Genomic DNA, 20,897 nt, shown 5'->3' on the forward strand with positions numbered 1-20,897 from the left:
TAAATAACTTTCAAGAAAGGAATACAAAACTGTTACATATGGCGAATGCTTTTCACTACGGCGGCCACAAAGTGAAAAAATATGCAGCAACAAAAAAAAAAAAAAAGAAAGAAAAAACAGTAAAACAAAACAAAAACAAACAAAAACAAACAAACACAAAGGACACACAGAAAAAATATGAGAACAAAAAGAAGAACAAGACAACTATCAAAAGAAAAACCAGACAAATAAAAAGGGAAAAAGACAACACAAAACAAAAACAAAAAAATTAAACACAACAACAAAAAGACAGAGTGTGAAATTATTAAAAAATGAATACATAAATAAACAATAACAATAAAAATGTTTGTCTGTTTTTTAAAAAAGGACACAACAATGAAGAAGGGAAAAAAAACAATAGAAAAATGAACACACAACAAAAAAGAAAATACAACGATACAAAAAAAACACATGACAACAAAAGGTGCTAACAAGATGAAAAAAAAAAACAACAACAAAAATGAAAACAAGAAAAACAAACAAACAAAAATAGAATAAGACAACAAAAAATGAAACAATATAGACAAGATGGAAACTGATTTGTTTTGTTTTTTTTTTGGTTTTTTTTTCTTCTGGTGTTTTCTTTATTTCTTTCCTTTTCTTTTTGTGTGTTCTTTTTTTGTTGTAATTTCTCCTGTTTTGTTTTCTCTTTTACATTACTATGTTTTTTTTTTTATAGCTTTTTATTTCATTTGCCCCTCCCCATCATCAGATTTTGCACTTCAGGGCCACCGTATTTCACACAGCACCCACTGTCACTCAGATTCATATGGAGGTCCTTGGTGTAAGTACTTTACGGTACTTTACGACACAAATAAATATATGTACGTAACAAAAACAAGATTGTCTGTGTTTGTGCTCCGTAATTTTCACATCATGGACGCAGAAATGATCAAAGCAGGATCTGTTTATCCATGAATAGGAAGAATAATATATGTGTTTGGAGAGTTATTTAGAGATTTAGGGTAAAAATCTGACGTAAGTGGAATTTGGGGTTGCGACTCGTCGTAGGAACGAAACTTGTTTGTAACTGGAGAACAGCCTGTATTTGACCCCTCTACACAAACACTGACACACTGTGCTCCCAGCGTACCCTCTCCTCTAACGTCAGCCTCCCCCCCAGCAGAGAGAGGCCTCTGTCAGTTCCTGTACCCGTATGAAACACGATCATCCACAGAGTTTAACTCTCTCAGATTGCTCCGTTTGTTAAAGTCTCATTATCTCATCACTCTTAGCGTCAGAGCTCCTCCCCTCATACTGAGATTACCGTCCTTGGACAGAGCTGATTGCTCCTGGAGGAGGTAACAGAGCCTGAGAGAAGGAGAACCACACCCAGGCAGTTTGTACTTTGACAGGAACTCCACCGGACCCGTGCTCAGTGGGACATTAACTGTGTCCTTAGACCTGGGCCGTCCTGCTGGCTCCGTGGGACTCCTGTCCACTGTTTGCTTTGGACCGTGTTAGCAGTTAGCCCAGCAGTATGAACAGTAATTGGTATTGACCCACAACCTGAAGCAGCTCCAGCTGTTTCCACAGCACAGAGGAGGCACAGAGAAAAATAGCTTTTAGCCTCAGTCAGATGCTGACTCTGCTGGTACACGGCACACCGGCTCGTCTGGAGACGTGGGAGGGGAGTCCAAACAGCAGCAGAGGATAACACCTCAGGGAGCGGGGGGAGCAGGTACTCCTGAACACCCCTCAGAGGGGAGACAACCAGGACCACTCTGAGTAAAAACAGCCTCTCAGCCCTAACTCCAACATGTCTCCCTGACATGGCTGAAAAATATGGTTTTCATGTTGAAGATCTTAAGGACAAAGGTCAGGCAGAAAACAAAAGATGATTAACGATGGCTGCTGATACAGCAGGTACACACTAAGAGCCAGGCTACCATCAAATCATGATCCATCAATTCATCCAATCTTTAATCTATATGTAAATCCATCCACCCATCCATCCATCCATCAAACCAACCATCCATCCATCCATCCATCCATCCATCCATCCATCCATCCATCCATCCATCCATCGATCCATCAAACCATCCATCCATCCATCCATCCATCCATCCAACCAACAATCCATCCATCCATCCATCCATCCATCCATCCATCCATCAAAACAACAATCCATCCATCCTCTATCCATTCTTCATCCATCCATCCATCCATCCATCCATCCATCCATCCATCCATCCATTAACCCATCTGTTTATCCATCCATATATCCCTTCATCAATTGATCTACCATGTGTTCTTCCATTCATTGGGTTATCCTCCATCCATCCATCTGTTGTATTTCTTTCTTTGTCTCTACTTTACTTTTATCACTCAGCGCCTCAGTTTGTTTTTCAGATTAAATTATCCTGGTGTTGGAGCAGCTTGAGGTTGGATAAATCTTGTTGATAATCTCTAAATTTAAACTCAATTTTTTCTTGTGGACTCTGTTAGCATCGTGTGCTGTAGCTGAGCGTGAAGCCCACAGAGGAACTCTGCTGTAGAAAGTCTGAAGTGTGGGATAAACTCTTTGGTTTGTAACACAGACTGAAACTCCCCTCGTTCCAGCTGAGCTTCAGCGCAGAGAGAGAGCCCTGGATTGTTTTTAACTAAAAACACAGTGAACGGCTTTGAGGAGGATTCTCTTTGTGGCTGAGTATGGAGCTGAGAAAAAGTTCAGTGAAGAATAAAACTCTCCAAGTTCACACGGCGTGTGAGTTTCATTCTGGGACAGACTTTAAAAAGCAGAATTTCTCCTTTAAGACAAATTATCTGCTGTTGTTATTGGGAGCAGAGAGTTTCAGACACAGAGTCAGAGTCGGCGTACGAGTTGCTCAGAGCAGGGCGGGACATAAAAACTGTGTCGACATGCTGTAACATGCTGGTCCTGTAAACAAAAAAAGGAAAACAGAAACTGATGAGAAATTCAAAGAACGAAACCAGAGGGGGGATTAGGGTAATTAAAGGAGCTGAAAATAATAGACATAAATGCCATAAATACAAAACAAATAAATAAATAAACTAACATTAGAGGGAAAATGAAATGTACAGGGTTTAATAGATTAACTAAAAAAAAAAAAAAAAAAAAAAAAACAGATTAAAAAGAAGATGCACTAAAAATGCAGTCTAAGGCTTGAAGGAATTATTTGGATTAAAAAATAAATTACAAAGGTAAGTCTTTAGTTTCTTTTAGAATCACAAAGTCACAGCGCCAAAACAATGGAAGAAAGTTGCCTCAATAAACCGTAAACATCCGAACAGTAAATCATTTTAAAGGTCCCATATTCTGCAAAAATCCCTTTATTTAGTCTTTTAGTGAAATGTGTGGGTCTTTGTCTTTCCTCCCAGCCCACAAAATGTGATATTTAATGACCAAACCTGTTCTTAGTAGAGCTTAATGTTAAATCCTGACCTAAAACCAGCTGTTTGGATTTTGGGGATTTGCCGACATCAGAGATTCACTTTTTTGACCAATCAGGAGCAAGTCTCCACTCCCCTCCCCAAATGCCAAAGTTGAAGAGCCATCGCTGCTCTGTTTTTGTCTGTAAACAGCCACATAGCTCCATGCTCAAGCTTCCCATCTCAGAAGAAGACAGACTAAGTGTCTAGAGTTCATTTATCAGGAAATGTTCCAGCTACACTCAGTAAAACTGAGCATGTGTGTGCTAGTCACTTCACGGCCGACTGCTTTTCCAACTTTGGACAGTCCAACAGAGGGCTAGCCAATAGACTGGTCCTGAATCCAGGCGCATTACCAACCATCCTCCAACAAACCTGGGACCCTGGAAATGTGAGTATTTTAAATGCTGTGTGCTGTGGAGCAGATGGAAGAGCTTTTCCTCAGTGTCCCCCCTGTCTCTGTGTTAGCTTCAGGATGCTAACTTTAGCTGCAGTTAGCCTGTTGTTTTAGCCTGTAATGTTACGGTAAAGGAGCTTCTCTGTTTTCTAAACATTGTGCACTCGGAGCTCGTGGCGCCGCTCTCAGTGACGTGGAAGAGCGGGGCGGTATCAGCGGTGGCTCATTTACATATGAAGGCCACGCCCACTAAATCAGAGCGTTCTGAACAGAGGGGCTATGAGAGCCTGGAAACAATGCTGCTGTGCTTGATTTATTGGCTTTTTGGACCAAAACATGTTACTACCATTTCATGAAGACATCAATGATCCAGATTAAACTGCAGGAAAGGAGCAGGAGATATGCAGCAGCGTGACCCACTTCTCTCTTTAAACCTCCTCAGACTCCGACTGAGGAACCAGGAACTCTGCTCCTGATGTTAAGAAGTACTCCACTTCCTGAAGTTTCTGCAGCACGGAGCTTTATGATCCATAAACTCCATAAACTACGTTAGTCAGTGATAGGTTTGTTGAGCTGCTGCTGCTGTGAAACGCTGTGAAACGCTGTGAAACGCTGTGAAACGCTGTGATCTGTAACACCAACACTACAAACAGCTACACACACTGCTCCTCTCCACCCTCTGTGTCCTGTTATCCACAAAGTCCTGGAAGGATGAAACCTCATTAAAGGGACATGAGACAGCAGAGAGGAGCTTTCTTAAAGCCGCCTTTGAAGTTCAAGAGCAGAGTCAAACACACACACACACACACACACACACACACACACACACACACACACACACTCACACACACACACACACACATTTAAGCACAATGCTGTGAAGCCTGAACATGCAGATGACAGAGCAGACTGACACACAGCTCAACTACCGCTGAATAACGCCGCGGCCCGCGAGCCGCTGGGAGCAGAGACGGGAATAAATGACTCCACATCAAACCTCCTCACATCTCCCTCATCCCTCAGACTCCTCAGACTCCTCGCCAACCCACCAACCCGCCCAGCGACCCAACAACCAGCCCGTGGAACAAAAACTCCTCGCCAGGCTCTTCGTTAGCAGCGTGGAGCTGTGTTTGTGGCTTCAAAGTCTGATCTGGATCCTCAGACCATTACTGAGAGGAGGACGGGCTCTGGGAGCCGGAGAAGAAGGACGGCTCAGCATCAGGCGCCAGTTTCACTTTGGGTGAGGAGCGACGGCCTCCGAGTCCTTCATCTGTGACTGACTTCTTCAAACACGGACCGAGAGGAAGCCGCTTCGTAAGATCGATTTCTCTGACATTGTGAGGGCAAACAGCACCCCCTGCTGGGGACGGTTCAGGCCAGATGTTGGGTGTGTGTGTGTGTGTGTGTGTGTGTGTGTGTGTGTGTGTGTGAGGGGGTTTAATCAGAGGACAGCTTGAGGCACAGGTGGCCAAAGAAAGGTGGATGCTGTGCAGCCTGAAACGCCTCACACTTGAGGAAAATGACAACTTCATTTGTCACGTCGAGGGAGATGAATCACAACTACACCTCCTCACCGTCCACATTAGCATAAGGTGACCTGCCACGGGGAGGAGGAGGAGGAGGAGGAGGAGGGGGTGAAGGTGAAAGGTGATGCATGGAGAAAATGAGTCGATGCAACTTTCCGTGCAGAGCTGCTCAGGTCGAGGACGTCGACTCTCATCACTGACTCCTGCACATGAAACTAAACACACTGTGTGCACAGTTAATAAGCAAGTTACACTTCTGAGGTTTATTTTTTTAATTTTTATTTTTTAACAACAACAGTGCTCCTGGTTGATCCAAAATATTAAGAAACCTCAAACCTGAATATCTAAGGAAGTGAAAGTGAGGTTTTGGCTTTTGTTGAGAATATCTGTGTGCACACAATTATTAAAGGGGTAGTTCAGTTTTTTTGAAGTGGGGTTGTATGAGCTCTATGTGACCACTAAGGACATTAGATACAGTAGAAAGTTGTCTCCTCTCCCTCAGTAAGACACAAACTTTAATCGATGGTGACGAGGAAATAGACGCTAACAGGGACAGACGGTACCAAATTCAAAGGCTATTTTCTCTGCCTACAAGAACTAAAATCAAAAAGTAACACCACAGTTTAAGAGTACGATACATCAAATATTTTTTAAGTGCATTAAGTCTTCGGAAATATAAACATTTATCTGGACCTAACTAACTCATGTGTCCTTCCGCGCAGCGCTAGTGCGCTCCGTCCCCCCTCCTCCTTCCAGCTGTAGGGAATGTAAACAAGCTATGCTTTGAGCGCTGGTTTTAGCCTCGAGTAAGTTTGATCAAGTATCGTAATTCTTTAGTTTGAACTCTAAGGATTGTGAGGCAGCGTAGGAAATTCAAAATGAGTGACTATGACAGCGACGATGAAGTTTCATTCACTTTGAAACCAAAAGGATACCTGTATGAACCGGAGCACACAGAAGAGGAGCAAAAAAAACTGAACTATCCCTTTAAGCAAACTGATAAAAACATCAGCTGAATGTGTGTGGACTGTTTCATCACAGCTGTGTCAACAACAACAACAACAACAGGGTGGTTAGCGTCCACGTCCAGGCTGCTAATGGGCACCAACAGGCTGTTTATGCTGCGAAACGCTGAGTGATTAATTGCAGACGAGGCGCCGTGAGGTCAGGGTGAGTGAATCCCATTTAGCGCGGCTACATCAGCGCGGGGGTCACCAGGTGTTCAGATGCTGATGATGATGATGGGATGAAGGCACGGCGGAGGGTAATAACATCATCAAAGCTGGTTCAAACATTATTTGTGCTGGAGCTGTAACTGATAGGGGGGACTGATGTGCGCCGTGGTACGCAGACATATTATGTTGTGTTTCAGTGCGTCGACGCCGGGCGAATGTAAATGAGGGCGACAGAGAGCTGCGTTTATTCCCAGGCTCAGGCAGAATACCAATATGGCTGGAAATATATTACAATGCAGAGCAGCCGGCGCCGAGTTCCTCCTCTGAGTGACTCTGCACACAAAGAGGAAATGAGACAAGTCGCTGTAGAGTGAGAGGTAAAACCAATATCTGGCTCCTCTATTCCTCCACTTCGCTCTTTAGATATTAATTACATCACGCTGGGCCGCCTATATTAACCACCCACACAATATGAATCTCCAATGGAAACAGAAACCTGCTCATTGTTTCATCAACAACACAAATACAACCAGTGTTTACAGCTCTGCAGGATCTTTACTGCACCAGGATGTAGAAACACAAATGAATAGTTTTATTTCTCTTTTTTAAATATTACGTTTTCTTAAACTGTCCTAACCCCTCAGATAAAACCACCGTGCATGTATGCATTAAGGGGCATGATTTGGATTAAACTAACATCCACTTTCATTTACCGTTCAGTGGAACATTACACTGTAAGAAATAAATAAAAAAAAAAACATAAAAAAAGGGTAAATGACCTGCAGCTATGGCTGACGAACAAAAACCTTTAAATTAAAGTAACAAATCCTGGTTCAAAAAAAGTGAAAACACATCACAATTATGGAATTTTCATTAAGAGTTCTTCAGAAAACACCATTAATTTACAGAGAAATACTGTTTGTTGTGATGGCGTTTTGTAACCATGAGTGAGGAGGAAACACAGTGAGTATAAGACTCTGCTAAACATTTAGGTGTTGTGTTGGGGGAACAGGCTGTCTGTGCACGCTGCATGGACCAGCTGTGTAATCTTTATCAAGCTGCAGTTTAAAATTGACCAAGTATATTATAGCCCATTAACACAAAGCACACTGTGTAAAAAAATAAAAAATAAAAAATAAAAAAAAAGGATACATGGTCTGCGCCTTGGAGCACAGACAGCCTGTCCGTGCTGTGGAGCACAGAAATGCTGTGCCTCCTATACAGCAGGGTCTCATATCCACAGTGTTCCCTCCTCACTCATGTTTGTAAGCACTGTCACAAAAAAATGACTTTTCTGTGAAATAACAGGAAAATAGGAAATTTAACAAACAAACTGATGGAGGAAAAAGTGACCAGTGACGCAAAAAAAGGTCAGTGTTCCCAGGAGAGGAGCGGTGTGTTTTTTTAAGTGTAACCATTATTGCACCATGAGTTCATATGGTTCATAAAACTAATAATATTTACCTGCAAATTCTAATTAAAAACATGAGAAAAACACGATGGACATAAACCCTTATAAAACAAGCTATGAAGTTAGTTACAGATGATGATTTTCATTTTACATCAATTTGGCTGTGATTTAAGAGCAGAAAAGATTAAAAGGGATTTTTTCCATTTAAAAATAAGAGAAATAAACATAGTATATAATCATTGGCACAATACTTAAAAAAAACACCCAGATTGTTATTATACTATTTTTAAACATAACAGAAAAACTACCTTAAAAATGTAGGGTTAATAACCATAAAATCAGGATTTTTTTCTTTTTTTTTTTTAAAGTGAAGCATCATATCATTGAATCAGTTGGAGATTAAAAAGAAACAGAAAAGCAAACAATCAGAAAGAGAAACTTTAAGCACAGTCCCAAAGGCCCCAAATCACTGACCTGAATCTTGCCCCTCACACACTCTGACCAACGACGGTCACTTGGATCTTCGGCCGAGGACACCTTCTAGCTCTTGCTAGAAGGTGCCCTCTGCTCAGGCCGAGGACCCTAAAAAGAAACGCAGCAGGAACAATAGTGTCCTCCGCCTTCGGCGGAGGACACCTTCTAGCCCTGCTAGAAGGTGCCCTCCGCTCAGGCCGAGGACCCTAATTAAAGCTGCAAGCAGCGTTAGACGGGTCCTCGGGGCTCATGCCGGTTTTGCCCTACTATCATGCTGTTGGCCCCACTGTGTCCAACAGAATAAGACGAACATTTTGGTGGTGGTTTCATCTCTCTAGGACATTCCTAGCCCCAGTTAGGGCTATTTTGCTGTGCATAGGTGGAAGTGAGCCTAATGGCTCTGAGAGAATATTATGGGATGTCAGGGAGTCAGTTGATACCATGGCAACGTATCCTCTGCTATGCTGAAGAGAAATAGCCAACTTTCTGTCTGGGAAAGGTCAGGGTGTCAGCAAATAATTTGTTCGTCTTAATGAGATGAACATTTTGATGTTGGTTTGATCTCTCTAGGACATTCCTACTGGCTGCTATGGCTGTTTGACTGTGTAGATGTGGACAGAGAGCATATTATGGGATGTTTGGTATTATATTGAAGAGTTTGATGCTTGAAATGTGTGTGCTGATTTTGGTGAGTTTTTGAGCATGTTCAGGGGGTCTAATAAGCACTTTAATGGAGGAGAGAGTCATTGTTGCCTCTGCTGAGTCATGTGACCAGCTGTGTGGAGCTCCTAATCAGTGGGTGACATCATCACAGAAGTGCAGATGGATCAAATTCCGAAGGGACAAACTTCTCATCCTGTAAGCCAGAATGTTGACCTAATCTGTGTAAAACATGATTTTCTTGAAGAACATTTTGTGAGGAATCCAACCATGTCATTTTTAAAGCTGTGCGACTTTTACTTTTTTGTCTAGAGGCCCAACTGCTTCAGAGAAGCTCTTCTCCCATCTGTTAACATTGTGCGGGCGGCGACTTTGAGGGCTCGCCATTCGAAAACCGGGCCCGAAATAACAACTTCCTTCACAACTTTTGTAGAACAGGGTCTGGTCTGTCATGTGAGCCAATTTTCATGCCAGTACCATTTTTGGATATTGACAAGTTAATGTTTTTAGAAAGGGTAAATATTCTGAAAACTCTTATTTTGGCGGGCAAATTGCCGGTTTCCTGTTGGAGCTACGCGAAAATACCTCCTATATTTTTTGTGCGTCTCGATGAGCTGAACGTTTTGGTGTTGGTTTCATCTCTCTGCGACATTCCTGGCCTGAGCTAGGGCCGTTGAAGTGTGTTTTTTGGGTTTTTTGGCTCTATGGAGATTATTATGGGATGTCGGGGGTCATGTTTGGTATCAAATCGCAATTTCACGCGATCCTGATGTGCGTGCCAATTTTGGTGAGTTTTCGAGCATGTTTAGGGGGTGTAATTTGCGTTCTCGGGGCGGGTGGAATAATAATAAGAAATTAAAGCTGCAAGCAGCGTTAGACGGGTCCTCGGGCTCCTGCCGGTTTTCCCTCCAATGTGTCCAACAAAATAAGACGAACATTTCGGCGTTGGTTTCATCTGTCTACGACATTCCTAGCCCCAGTTAGGGCTGTTTTGCTGTGCATAGGTGGAAGTGAGCCTTGTGGTTCTGAGAGAATATTATGGGATGTCAGGGAGTCAGTTGATACCATGGCAACGTATCCTCTGCTATGCTGAGTGACATCACCAGCAGCTGCATGCTTGGAATTCTAATTAGCGTGACACGAGTGTGACTAGTGCCTGGAGGGAGTTTTTATCAGGCATCTAATGTAAAGAAATCCTCACAGAGTCCACAATTTTAACCCAATCTGTGTCAAAAATATCATATTTGATAGTAGAGCTTGTGAGGAATCCATTTTTGGCATTTTCAAAGCTGTAAGAGTTATACTTTTTTCTCTAGAAGCCCTAATGTGTCACAACACCGGTGAAAGAGTGCTCAAAATGGATTTTTTTATTTTAGAGACATGTCTGAACTACTTGTCCTGTAGGCCACAATGTTGGCTTAATCTGTGTAAAAATATCATATGGTTGTAGGGAATTTTGTCAGGAATCCAACCATGTAATTTTTAAAGCTCTATGACTTTTGGTTTTTTGTCTAGAGGCCCAAATGCGGCACTAGTAGAAGTACTAGTAGTGAGTGTTTTGACCTGAAATCTGTTCTCCTCATCTGCTAACATGGAGAAATCCTAAATTGGCCAAAAGCGGTTGGCGACTTTGAGGGCTCGCCATTCGAAAACCGGGCCCGAAACAACAACTTCCCCCACAACTTTTGTAGAGCAGGGTCTGGTCTGTCATGTAATGGTAGTCTCAAACCTGTACCATTTTTGGTTTTAGAGGAGAAAATTTTTGCAGAAAGGTTTAAAAAAATTTTTTTTTTATTTTGGCGGGCAAATTGCCGGCTTCCTGTTGGAGATAGGTCCAGGGTAGCAGCATATGATTTTTGCCTCTCGATTACACGAGCGTTTTGGTGTTGGTTTCATCTCTCTACGACATTCCTAGCCCGAGCTAGGGCCCTTAGCGTGTGCCTAGGTGGCGCTATTGAGCATATTATGGGATGTCAGGGGATAATTTTTTCATTTTATCAAATTTTCGGACTTGCAGAATGTGTGTGCCGATTTTGGTGAGTTTTTGAGGACGTTTAGGGGGTCTAATTCCAGTTCTCGCGTAGGAGGGAATAATAATAAGAAAAAAAAAAAAGAAACGAACGAAAAACAATAGTGCCCTCGGCCTTCGGCCGAGGGCACCTTCTAGCTCTTGCTAGAAGGTGCCCCGGCTCAGGCCGAGGACCCTAAAAAGAAACGCAGCAGGAACAATAGTGTCCTCCGCCTTCGGCGGAGGACACCTTCTAGCCCTGCTAGAAGGTGCCCTCCGCTCAGGCCGAGGACCCTAATAAGAAAGAAACGCAGCAGGAACAATAGTGTCCTCCGCCTTCGGCGGAGGACACCTTCTAGCCCTGCTAGAAGGTGCCCTCCGCTCAGGCCGAGGACCCTAATTAAAGCTGCAAGCAGCGTTGGACGGGTCCTCGGGGCTCATGCCGGTTTTACCCCACTGTCACGATATTAGCCCCAGTGTGTCCAACAGAACAAGATGAACATTTTGGTGGTGGTTTTATCTCTCTAGGACATTCCTAGCCCCAGTTAGGGCTATTTTGCTGTGCATAGGTGGAAGTGAGCCTAATGGGTCTGAGAGAATATTATGGGATGTCAGGGAGTCAGTTGATACCATGGCAACGTATCCTCTGCTATGCTGAAGAGAAATAGCCAACTTCCTGTCTGGGAAAGGTCAGGGTGTCAGCAAATAATTTGTTCGTCTTAATGAGATGAACATTTTGATGTTGGTTTGATCTCTCTAGGACATTCCTACTGGCTGCTATAGCTGTTTTAATGTGTCAGAATGTGGACAGAGGGAATATTATGGGATGTTCGGTATTATATTGAAGAGTTTGATGCTTGAAATGTGTGTGCTGATTTTGGTGAGTTTTTGAGCATGTTCAGGGGGTCTAATAAGCACTTTAATGGAGGAGAGAGTCATTGTTTCCTCTGCTGAGTCATGTGACCAGCTGTGTGGAACCCCTAATCAGTGGGTGACATCATCACAGAAGTGCAGGAGGATGAAATTGCCTAAATGAAGAAACTAGGCCAGAATGTTGACCTAATCTGTGTAAAAATACAAATCTCTTGTATGAAATTTTGTGAGGAATCCAACCATGTGAATTTTAAAGCTGTGCGACTTTTACTTTTTTGTCTAGAGGCCCAACTGCTTCACTGAAGCTCCTCTCCCATCTGTTTACATTGCGTGGTCGGCGACTTTGAGGGCTCGCCATTCGAAAACCGGGCCCGAAACAACAACTTCCTCCACAACTTTTGTAGAACAGGGTCTGGTCTATCATGTGATGCAATTTTCAAACCTGTACCATTTTTGGTTATTGACAAGTTAATGTTTGTAGAAAGGGTAAAAATTCTGAAATCTCTTATTTTGGCGGGCAAATTGCCGGCTTCCTGTTGGAGCTACGCGAAAATACCTCCCATATTTTTTGTGCGTCTCAATGAGATGAACGTTTTGGTGTTGGTTTCATGTCTCTACGACATTCCTGGCCCCAGCTAGGGCTGTTTAAGTGTGTGTTTTAGAGGTTTTTGATCTAGAGAGATTATTATGGGATGTTGGGTGTTAATTTTTTTATTTTATCAAATTTTTTGGCAGTCACAATATGTGTGCCAAGTTTGGTGAGTTTTCAAGCATGTTTAGGGGGTCAAATTAGCGTTCAAAGCGCGTGTGGAATAATAATAATTAAAGCTGCAAGCAGCGTTAGACGGGTCCTCGGGCTCCTGCCGGTTTTCCCTCCAATGTGTCCAACAAAATAAGACGAACATTTCGGCGTTGGTTTGATCTGTCTACGACATTCCTAGCCCCAGTTAGGGCTGTTTTGGTGTGTGTAGGCTTGAAGTGAGCCTTATGGCTCTGAGAGAATATTATGGGATGTCAGGGAGTCAGTTGATACCATGGCAACGTATCCCTCTGCTAGGCTGAAGGACATCACCAGCTGCATGAGTGGAACTCTAATTAGCGTGACAGAACCCCAAACAGAGTGGAGACTGAGAGTTTATCAGCCATCTAATGTAAAGAAATCCTCACAGAGTCCACAATTTTACCCCAATCTGTGTCAAAAATATCATGTTGATAGGAATTTTTGTCAGGAATCCATTTTTGGCATTTTTAAAGCTGTACGAGTTTTACTTTTTTCTCTAGAAGCACAAATGCGTCACAAGACAGATGGAAGAGTGCTGGAAATGGATTTTTTATTTATGAGAAACGTCCAAACTACTTGTCCTGTAGGTCACAATGTTGGCTTAATCTGTGTAAAAATATCATATGGTTGTAGGGAATTTTGTCAGGAATCCAACCATGTAATTTTTAAAGCTCTATGACTTTTAGTTTTTTGTCTAGAGGCCCAAATGCGGCACTAGTAGAATGTGTGTTTTGACCTGAAATCTTTTCTCCTCATCTGCTAACATGGAGAAATCCTAAATCGGCCAAAAGCGGTCGGCGACTTTGAGGGCTCACCATTCAAAAACCGGGCCCGAAATAACAACTTCCTTCACAACTTTTGGAGAGCAGGGTCTAGTCTGTCATGTGATGGTAGTCTCAAACCTGTACCATTTTTGGTTTCAGAGGAGAAAATTTTTGCAGAAAGGGTTAAAAAAAATTTTTTTTTAATTTTGTGAGGCAAATAGCCGGCTTCCTGTTGGAGATAGGTCCAGGGTAGCAGCGTATGATTTTTGCGTCTCGATGACACGAGCATTTTGGTGTTGGTTTCATCTCTCTACGACATTCCTAGCCCGAGCTAGGGCTCTTAGCGTGTGCCTAGGTGGCGCTATTGAGCTTATTATGGGATGTAGGGGGTCATGTTTGGTATCAAATTGCAATTTCACGCGATCCTGATGTGTGTGCCAATTTTGGTGAGTTTTTGAGCATGTTTAGGGGGTCAAATTAGCGTTCATTGACGGGGCGGAATAATAAGAAAAAAAAAGAAACGGACGAAATACAATAGTGCCCTCGGCCGAAGGCCGAGGGCACCTTCTAGCTCTTGCTAGAAGGTGCCCTGGCTCAGGCCGAGGACCCTAATAAGAAAGAAACGCAGCAGGAACAATAGTGCCCTCGGCCTTCGGCCGAGGGCACCTTCTAGCCCTGCTAGAAGGTGCCCTGGCTCAGGCCGAGGACCCTAATTAAAGCTGCAAGCAGCATTAGACGGGTCCTCGGGCTCCTGCCGGTTTTCCCTCCAATGTGTCCATCAAAACGAGACGAACATTTCGGTGTTTGTTTCATCTCTCTAGGACATTCCTAGCCCCAGTTAGGGCTATTTTGCTGTGCATAGGTGGAAGTGAGCCTAATGGCTCTGAGAGAATATTATGGGATGTCAGGGAGTCAGTTGATACCATGGCAACGTATCCTCTGCTATGCTGAAGAGAAATAGCCAACTTCCTGTCTGGGAAAGGTCAGGGTGTCAGCAAGTAATTTGTTCGTCTCAATAAGATGAACATTTTGATGTTGGTTTGATTTCTCTAGGACATTCCTACTGGCTGCTATGGCTGTTTTAATGTGTCAGAATGTGGACAGAGGGAATATTATGGGATGTTTGGTATTATATTGAAGACTTTGATGCTTGAAATGTGTGTAGTGATTTTGGTGAGTTTTTGAGCATGTTCAGGGGGTCTAATAAGCACTTTAATGGAGGAGAGAGTCATTGTTTCCTCTGCTGAGTCATGTGACCAGCTGTGTGGAGCTCCTAATCAGTGTGTGACATCATCACAGAAGTGCAGGAGGATCAAATTCCCCAAAGGACAAACTTCTCATCCTGTAGGCCAGAATGTTGACCTAATCTGTGTAAAAATATGATTTTCTTGAAGAGCGTTTTGTGAGGAATCCAACCATGTCATTTTTAAAGCTGTGCGACTTTTACTTTTTTGTCTAGAGGCCCAACTGCTTCACTGAAGCTCCTCTCCCATCTGTTAACATTGCGTGGTCGGCGACTTTGAGGGCTCGCCATTCGAAAACCGGGCCCGAAACAACGAATTCCCCCACAACTTTTGTAGAACAGGGTCTGGTCTGTCATGTGAGCCAATTTTCATGCCGGTACCATTTTTGGTTATTGACAAGTTAATGTTTGTAGAAAGGCTAAAAATTCTAAAATCTCTTATTTTGGCGGGGAAATTGCCGGTTTCCTGTTGGAGATAGAGCCATAGTGACCCCTACCTTTTTTGTGCGCCTCAATGAGAGGAACGTTTTGGTGTTGGTTTCATGTCTCTACGACATTCCTAGCCTGAGCTAGGGCCGTTTAAGTGTGTTTTTGAGAGGTTTTTTGGCTCTAGAGAGATTATTATGGGATGTCGGGGGGCATGTTTGGTATCATATCGCGATTTTTCGCAATTGTGAGGTGCGTGCCAATTTTGGTGAGTTTTCGAGTATGTTTAGCGGGTCTAATTTGCGTTCTCGGAGCGTGTGGAATAATAAGAAAAAGATTAAAGCTTCAAGCAGCGTTAGACGGGTCCTCGGGCTCCTGCCGGTTTTCCCTCCAATGTGTCCATCAAAATAAGACGAACATTTCGGCGTTGGTTTCATCTCTCTACGACATTCCTAGCCCCAGTTAGGGCTGTTTTGGTGTGCATGGGGTGAAAGTGAGCCTAATGGCTCTGAGAGAATATTATGGTATGTCTGGGAGTCAGTTGATACCATGGCAACGTATCCTCTGCTGTGCTGAATGACATCACCTGCTGCATGCGTGGAGTTCTAATTAGCGTGACAGAACCCCAAACAGAGTGGAGACTGAGAGTTTATCAGGCATGTAATGTAAAGAAGTCCTCACAGAGTCCACAATTTTATCCCAATCTGTGTCAAAAATATCATGTTGATAGGAATTTTTGTCAGGAATCCATTTTTGGCATTTTTAAAGCTGTACGAGTTTTACTTTTTTCTCTAGAAGCACAAATGCGTCACAAGACAGATGGAAGAGTGCTGGAAATGGATTTTTTATTTATGAGAAACGTCCAAACTACTTGTCCCGTAGGTCACAATGTTGGCTTAATCTGTGTAAAAATATCATATGGTTGTAGACAATTTTGTCAGGAATCCAACCATGTAATTTTTAAAGCTCTATGACTTTTAGTTTTTTGTCTAGAGGCCCAAATGCGGCACTAGTAGAAGTACTAGTAGTGAGTGTTTTGACCTGAAATCTGTTCTCCTCATCTGCTAACATGGAGAAATCCTAAATTGGCCAAAAGCGGTCGGCGACTTTGAGGGCTCGCCATTCGAAAACCGGGCCCGAAACAACAACTTCCTTCACAACTTTTGTAGAGCAGGGTCTGGTCTGTCATGTGAAGCAATTTTCATACCTGTACCATTTTTGGTTTCAGGGGAGAAAATTTTTGCAGAAAGGGTTACAAAAAATTTTTTTTAAATTTTGTGAGGCAAATAGCCGGCTTCCTGTTGGAGATAGGTCCAGGGTAGCAGCGTATGATTTTTGCGTCTCGATGACGCGAGCGTTTTGGTGTTGGTTTCATCTCTCTACGACATTCCTAGCCCGAGCTAGGGCCCTTAGCGTGTGCGTAGGTGGCGCTATTGAGCTTATTATGGGATGTCGGGGGTTTATTTTTTTATTTTATAAAATTTTCGGAGCTACACAATATGTGTGCCAATTTTGGTGAGTTTTTGAGCAAGTTTAGGGGTTCAAATTAGACGAAACGCGTAGGGCGGAATAATAATTAAAGCTGCAAGCAGCATTAGACGGGTCCTCGGGCTCCTGCCGGTTTTCCCTCCAATGTGTCCAACAAAATGAGACGAACATTTCGGCGTTTGTTTCATCTCTCTACGACATTCCTAGCCCCAGTTAGGGCTGTTTTGGTGTTCATAGGGTGGAAGTGAGTCTAATGGCTCTGAGAGAATATTATGGGATGTCGGGGAGTCAGTCGATACCATGGCAACGTATCCTCTGCTATGCTGAGTGACATGAGCAGCTTCTGCGTTGAGTTCTAATTAGCGTGACAGAGGATAAGTAGAGTGGAGAGGGGGGTTTAAGAAAAACTTCTGCTGATGAAATCCTCACAGAGTCCACAATTTTACCCCAATCTGTGTCAAAAATGTCAAATTTGATAGTAATTTTTTCCAGGAATCCATTTTTGGCATTTTTGAAGCTGTACGAGTTATACTTTTTTCTCTAAAAGCACAAATGCGTCACTAAAACGCTGGAAAAGTGCTAGAAATGGATTTTGAATTTTAGAGAAACGGCCGAACTACTTGTCCTGTAGGCCACAATGTTGGCTTAATCTGTGTAAAAATATCACATGGTTGTAGGGAATTTTGTCAGGAATCCAACCATGTAATTTTTAAAGCTCTATGACTTCTAGTTTTTTGTCTAGAGGCCCAAATGCGGCACTAGTAGAAGTACTAGTAGTGAGTGTTTTGACCTGAGATCTGTTCTCCTCATCTGCTAACATGGAGAAATCCTGAATTGGCCAAAAGCGGTCGGCGACTTTGAGGGCTCGCCATTCGAAAACCGGGCCCGAAACAACAACTTCCTTCACAACTTTTGTAGAGCAGGGTCTGGTCTGTCATGTGATGCAATTTTCATACCTGGACCATTTTTGGTTTCGGATGAGAAAATTTTTGCAGAAAGGGTTAAAAAATTTTTTTTTTTATTTTGTGAGGCAAATAGCCGGCTCCCTGTTGGAGATAGGTCCAGGGTAGCAGCGTATGATTTTTGCGTCTCGATGACACGAGCGTTTTGGTGTTGGTTTCATCTCTCTACGACATTCCTAGCCCGAGCTAGGGCCCTTAGCGTGTGCCTAGGTGGCGCTATTGAGCTTATTATGGGATGTCGGGGGTCATGTTTGGTATCAAATCGCAATTTCACGCGATCCTGATGTGCGTGCCAATTTTGGTGAGTTTTCGAGCATGTTCAGGGGGTCTAATTTGCGTTCTCGGGGCGGGTGGAATAATAAGAAATTAAAGCTGCAAGCAGCGTTAGACGGGTCCTCGGGCTACTGCCGGTTTTCCCTCCAATGTGTCCATCAAACTGAGACGAACATTTTGGCATTTGTTTCATCTTTCTAGGACATTCCTAGCCCCAGTTAGGGCTGTTTTGCTGTGCATAGGTGGAAGTGAGCCTTGTGGTTCTGAGAGAATATTATGGGATGTCAGGGAGTCAGTTGATACCATGGCAACGTATCCTCTGCTATGCTGAATGACATCACCACCTGCATGCGTGGAATTCTAATTAGCGTGACACGAGTGTGACTACAGGCTGGAGGGAGAGTTTATCAGCCATCTAATGTAAAGAAATCCTCACAGAGTCCACAATTTTACCCCAGTCTGTGTCAAAAATATCATATTTGATAGAAGGGCTTGTGAGGAATCCATTTTTGGCATTTTTAAAGCAGTACGAGTTATACTTTTTTCACTAGAAGCACAAATGCGTCACAACACCGGTGGAAAAGTACTAGAAATGGATTTTGTATTTTAGAGAAACTTCCCAACTACTTGTCCTGTAGGCCACAATGTTGGCATTATCTGTGTAAAAATATCATATGGTTGTAGAGAATTTTGTCAGGAATCCAACCATGTAATTTTTAAAGCTCTATGACTTTTAGTTTTTTGTCTAGAGGCCCAAATGCGACACTAGTAGAAGTACTAGTAGTGAGTGTTTTGACCTGAAATCTGTTCTCCTCATCTGCTAACATGGAGAAATCCTAAATTGGCCAAAAGCGGTCGGCGACTTTGAGGGCTCGCCATTCGAAAACCGGGCCCGAAACAACAACTTCCTTCACAACTTTTGTAGAGCAGGGTCTGGTCTGTCATGTGATGGTAGTCTCAAACCTGTACCATTTTTGGTTTCAGAGGAGAAAATTTTTGCAGAAAGGGTTAAAAAAATTTTTTTTTTATTTTGTGAGGCAAATAGCCGGCTTCCTGTTGGAGATAGGTCAAGGGTATCAGCGTATGATTTTTGCGTCTCGATCATACGAACGTTTTGGTGTTGGTTTCATCTCTCTACCACATTCCTAGCCCGAGCTAGGGCCCTCAGAGTGTGCCTAGGTGGCGCTATTGAGCATATTATGGGATGTCGGGGGTCATGTTTGGTATCATTACGCAATTTTTCGCAATTGTGAGGTGCGTGCCAATTTTGGTGAGTTTTTGAGTATGTTAAGCAGGTCTAATTTGCGTTTTCGGAGCCTGTGGAATAATAAGAAAAAAGAAACGGACGGAATACAATAGTGCCCTCGGCCTTCGGCCGAGGGCACCTTCTAGCTCTTGCTAGAAGGTGCCCTGGCTCAGGCCGAGGACCCTAAAAAGAAACGCAGCAGGAACAATAGTGTCCTCCGCCTTCGGCGGAGGACACCTTCTAGCTCTGCTAGAAGGTGTCCTCCGCTCAGGCCGAGGACCCTAATTAAAGCTGCAAGCAGCGTTAGACGGGTCCTCGGGCTCCTGCCGGTTTTCCCTCCAATGTGTCCAACAAAATGAGACGAACATTTTGGTGTTTGTTTCATCTCTCTATGACATTCCTAGCCCCAGTTAGGGCTGTTTTGGTGTGTGTGGGGTGGAAGTGAGTCTAATGGCTCTGAGAGAATATTATGGGATGTCGGGGAGTCAGTTGATACCATGGCAACGTATCCTCTGCTAAGCTGAGTGACATCACCAGCTGCTGCATGGAACACCTAATCCTAAAGCTGTACGAGTTATACTTTTTTCTCTAGAAGCCCAAATGCGTCACAAAACAGATGGAAGAAAGCTGAAAATGGATTTTTTTATTTTAGAGACATGGCCAAACTACTTGTCCTGTAGGCCACAATGTTGGCTTAATCTGTGTAAAAATATCATATGGTTGTAGGGAATTTTGTCAGGAATCCAACCACGTCATTTTTAAAGCTCTATGACTTTTAGTTTTTTGTCTAGAGGCCCAAATGCGACACTAGTAGAATGTGTGTTTTGACCTGAAATCGGTTCTCCTCATCTGCTAACATGGAGAAATCCTGAATCGGCCAAAAGCGGTCGGCGGCTTTGAGGGCTCGCCATTCGAAAACCGAGCCCGAAACAACAACTTCCTGAACAACTTTTGGAGAGCAGGGTCTAACCTGTCATGTGATGGTATTTTCAAGCATGTACCATTTTTGGTTTCAGTGGGTTTAATTTTTGCAGAAAGGGTTAAAAAAAATTTTTTTTTATTTTGTGAGGCAAATAGCCGGCTTCCTGTTGGAGATAGGTCCAGGGTAGCAGCGTATGATTTTTGCATCTCGATGACACGAGCGTTTTGGTGTTGGTTTCATCTCTCTACGACATTCCTAGCCCGAGCTAGGGCCCTTAGCGTGTGCCTAGGTGGCGCTATTGAGCTTATTATGGGATGTCGGGGGTCATGTTTGGTATCAAATCGCAATTTCACGCGATCCTGATAGACGTGCCAAATTTGGTGAGTTTTTGAATATGTTTAGGGGGTGTAATTTGCGTTCTCGGGGCGGGTGGAATAATAAGAAAAAAGAAACGGACGGAATACAATAGTGCCCTCGGCCTTCGGCCGAGGGCACCTTCTAGCTCCTGCTAGAAGGTGCCCTGGCTCAGGCCGAGGACCCTAAAAAGAAACGGACGGAATACAATAGTGCCCTCGGCCTTCGGCCGAGGGCACCTTCTAGCTCCTGCTAGAAGGTGCCCTGGCTCAGGCCGAGGACCCTAAAAAAAAAAGAAACGCAGCAGGAACAATAGTGCCCTCGGCCTTCGGCCGAGGGCACCTTCTAGCTCTTGCTAGAAGGTGCCCTGGCTCAGGCCGAGGACCCTAAAAAAGAAACGCAGCAGGAACAATAGTGTCCTCCGCCTTCGGCGGAGGACACCTTCTAGCCCTGCTAGAAGGTGCCCTCTGCTCAGGCCGAGG

Source organism: Halichoeres trimaculatus, unplaced genomic scaffold (assembly GCF_033239565.1).
Source record: "Halichoeres trimaculatus isolate MK-OKI-2021-1 unplaced genomic scaffold, fHalTri1.1 fHalTri1_scaffold_6, whole genome shotgun sequence".
NCBI lineage: Eukaryota > Metazoa > Chordata > Actinopteri > Labriformes > Labridae > Halichoeres > Halichoeres trimaculatus.